The sequence below is a fragment of the Petaurus breviceps genome, unplaced genomic scaffold (genome assembly GCF_028583685.1).
Source record: "Petaurus breviceps papuanus isolate PSGF00001 unplaced genomic scaffold, PetGlider_PUasm1.0 189, whole genome shotgun sequence".
Lineage (NCBI taxonomy): Eukaryota > Metazoa > Chordata > Mammalia > Diprotodontia > Petauridae > Petaurus > Petaurus breviceps.
This window is the reverse complement of record NW_027185809.1, coordinates 47,290,989-47,295,110: the sequence shown is the minus strand read 5'-3', so window position 1 is coordinate 47,295,110 and position 4,122 is coordinate 47,290,989. Positions and strand designations below refer to the sequence as shown.

Here is a 4,122-nt window from a genome sequence, read left to right as displayed (position 1 = left end):
AAAGAAATGCCCCCTAATGTCCCGCTAATGACACGGTCACACCTAAATACACACAAGAGGATTATCTTCTACGTAATGCTCAGGTCAAAATGCAAGCATCTCAAACGGAGTTTTCTACCTCACAAATAAAAGAGAAGAGCTTCCAGAAAAAAAAAAAAAAAATTAAAGGAGCCTTTGCAAACAAGTCACACTTGAACTCAGCAGATCTTGCGGAAACAGGGCGACAAAAGAAGAGATCCGGTGATTTCCCCGGAGCTCATTCATATGTTATCCTAAATTCTCTCCCAGAGACCCAAGCCAAGAGAAAGCTTTATAAATCTGCAAATCGCCAAGCAGTGCCCACTGGAGCATTCAGAGCGCCGAGCACGCTGGATGCAGAATTCCGTTGCAAATCCGTTTAGTTTGCCAAGGTGGCAGCAAAACACAGGTTTAGGCTTCTTTAGACGAGGAGGAAGACGAGGAGGAGGTGGAGAAACAGCAGAATGAACACTGGAGACCACATTTTAAAACATCGGTGAAGTAGCCTACTCGCGTTTAAAAATCTTTCCTTTTGGACATTGTATGTATGTATATATGTATGTATGCATGCATGCATGCATGTGTGCACGAATGTGTCTGTATCTTATATAGATGTTTGAGTTTTTAATCTATGATTCACTGATTCTTTCACCATTAGCTGCGTTTGGGGAGGGAATGTAAATGAATAGAATCCTTGGATTTACTTTGCTGCTTTAGACTGCTATAAAAGAAATCAGACGGAAAGGGGCATGCAGATGCATGGTATTTATGTTTTAGATTATCTATGCCCCTAAGTGGTAAGAGAACCATGTTATGTGTCCCTGATCCCAATTAGAGGCCATTAATGCAATTACTTGTCATAGCAAGAGGAGGAAAATTAAATAAGGAAACAGGTACAGCAGGAGGAGATACATACACACATACATATGCATTGTGTGTGTGTGTGTGTGTGTTCTGACAATCTCTCAATCACAAGGAACATTGTGAGTGGACCAGTGTGGTGGATATCCTTCTGAACTTGGTTCAGGAAGACCCACATTTGAATTCTGACACAGATACCTATTAGCTTTGTGGCATTGAACAAATTACTAAACCTCTCTGTAACTTAGTTTATTCATTTATAAAATGAGGAGTTAAACTGGATAATAGCCTGAATTCTATGAGCCTGAGTGTCTGATTGGGGGATTGGAGGATGCAGAAAAATAATAGATGTTGTTTGGAGGATTCAAAGTAATGATCACAGTAGATTTAAATGAAATTCGATGTGGCAATGGGCTATTCACAAAACTGTGACAAACTATATTTGGAAAGAAAAAATAGATAAATTCACAAAGGGGAAGGGGAGACTGGGAAAAAAAGCAAATGAGTGAGCTGCCAATGTTTGTTTTAAAGTATATTTTGGAGAGTCAATTGTTAACTTCAGATAAGAATAACAAAAAATCAGCACATTTAAAGTTATCCTCAGATTTTCAGAAACTGCTTACAGAAAGGATTAGAATTCTCAAAACAGCAGTAAAAGTGTTTTCAGTTTGATTTAAGGTAAAATTTTATTACAACCTTAAGCTCTTTAATTCCCCATACCCCTGCCTTTCTTCACATTCAAGATTCCTTCCCCAATCTACTCTTAGACCATGTAATATCCACATTAGAAAATACTTTTGACAGTCACAGCTCTATATCATCGTATCTTAACCTATAAAATACATGAAGCAAGATTGACACATTGGAACCCCAATTTAAGACACTACCTAACTTATCATTATAAATAAATAAATGAATACTAACAATAGTTCACATTTATAGTGTACTTTTAGAAGCACTTTGTTTTATATCAACCATGTCAGGTACTTAGTGAAAATAGCACTATCCCCATTTTAGAGATGAGAAAACTGAAGCACAGAAATGTTAATTTGCCTATAGTCAGATAGCTAGTAATTCAGTGAAACTCCAACCCAGTTCTCATGATATCCAGTGTTTCCATGTTCCATGCCGCTTTGATATACTCAGATAAAAATTCCTTCTCCCTTGGTGGCAAGGGACATGTTTAGTTTGGTTTGGTTTGGTTTAGTCCAAACCTGTGACTTCATCACTGTAGAGAATTCCCAGTGTGAATACCCTTTCCATTGACTGCAGAGGGCCAGGGTTTGCAACTGAGTCTTAGGAGTTGATTGGAAATGAATGGTTAAGAGACTTTACTTGCCAATAACACAGGTCAAACTTCTATCCACTTTCCTATGCTGCCTCTCAAGAATAGGATAGCTATCATTAAACATTTGAAAAACTGTCATGTAGGAAAAAGAGGATTTAGTTTTTGTTTTGTTCAGTTTTTAATCTGATTGATGCCAAAGGTTAGATATGTCACCAGTGGTATGAAGTTACAAGGTAGAAGGTTTTAGCACAATATAAATAACTCTCCTCAATATAGAGAGCTTTGAGTTACCCCAAAATGGAATGAATGACCTCCCTTTTGAAGTGATGAACTCCCTCTCACAGAAAAATGTTCAAATAGAAACTGGATGATCACTTGTTAGGGGCTGTGTAGAAAGAACTAGACTCCTATGTAGGGAAGTGGCATGTACTAGATGACTTATTGGCTTTAACTTTTAAAATTTTAGGTCAAGCCCACCAGTATCATATTTAGATGAAACCTCCTGCTATTTGGGCACAATTATATGCAGTTTTTACTCTGAGGACACACTCCTAACCTAATCAACTATCTTTAGCCAGTCATATTTTTAGTTAATAGGGGCACTAGTTGATGAAGACTAGTTAAATCTGTACAAATCCATTGTCACTAATGGAAAAAAAAAAAACAGGTTTTGCTGATGATAAACTCCCACATCCTACTTTAGAATTTTTTTCTTTCAGAATTTAGCATCATATTTCCCTGCAGGATAGTAAAAGTAAAGATTACTGGATTTGGGATCAGAAAATCTGAATTCAAATCAGGCTTTTACCATTTACTAGCTGTGTGACAGTGGACAAGTTAAGTAGTTAGGTAACCTCTCTTGGTCTCTGATTCCTCAAGCCTGAAAGAGAAGAGTGGAATAGCTGGTGTCTGAGGTCCCTTCCACCTGTAAATCTATGTCATGTGATTCACATTCCCATTCTGGAATTTCACTTCTGCAGACTCCTCTATCTCAGGCCCTCCCTATGAGAACTAGAGGATTTCTGTGGAAGTGACTGCTTGATTATCCATCCCTCCAAAGCCTGTGTTTCTTCACCTTTCAATGAGGGTTACATGATGATTATGAATGAACAAAAAGTAAGGTACATATTGACAGGAAACAAAAGCACTTTAAATCATGGAGATTTCCTCTCCATAAACCTGACATTTGTTAAGCAGCTACTTTCTCTATTCCAAAGGGAAGCTGGCAGGAACTAAAGGCAAACCTTTTCTAATTGAGTTCTAAAGGAATAAGTGAGGGGAAGGAACTCCCTTCTTTTGAAGGAGTTTTGGGATAGAGAGGGGACAGAGGGAGGGGTGAATGCTTCATTAAGAAGGAATGAAAGATTCATCCAAACATTTATACAGCCCTGGAAGCTACCCATCTAGAAAATGTTACTAACCTTTCAACTTCTAAGTGATTATCACTCAAGTTGAAGGGTAATTGAAAAGTAAAGGGTTTTTTTTTTTTACTTCTGGTTTTCCTAACTTCTTAAGTAGTGCAAAGTTCATTTCTCTATGAGATTCTGAATTAGAATTAAGGCATGCACACATTTTAACATGATTCTCCACAGACACCTATAGGATAACTCATTCTTACATAGAGGTATATGATGGTATATGGTGCAGTCTATAGTGGGGAGAGAGTTGACTTCAGATTTAGGAAGACCTGGGTTCAGGTCCCGAATCTGCCACATTCCAGCTATGTAGATCCTAATTCACTTAACTGCTCACTATCCCACAGGAAACTGAAAGACTAAGTTGTAGGAAGGTGAAAATGTATATTAGTAAAGGAAGTACCTCACCTGGTGCTTCCTACCCAGATGTAATCATAGATTAGGTAAGGAAAAAAACATACAAGTATATATACACAAACATATGTATATCTATTTATTTATTTACATATATACATATGCATATATTTATCAGGTAATTTT

The 4,122-nt window shown here is 37.4% G+C and overlaps 1 long non-coding RNA gene across 3 annotated transcripts in view; it reads left to right on the top strand.

The window, feature by feature from the left end:
* The first annotated feature begins 427 nt into the window (after window positions 1-427).
* LOC138164486 (uncharacterized) overlaps window positions 428-4,122 on the top strand; it is a 22,494-nt gene continuing 18,799 nt past the window's right edge. The window contains exon 1 of one of the 3 annotated variants that reach the window (XR_011169080.1): window positions 428-559. This is a non-coding gene — a long non-coding RNA (uncharacterized lncRNA). The remainder of the gene's footprint in view (window positions 560-4,122) is intronic. The other 2 variants (XR_011169078.1, XR_011169079.1) reach the window with 2 other exon arrangements.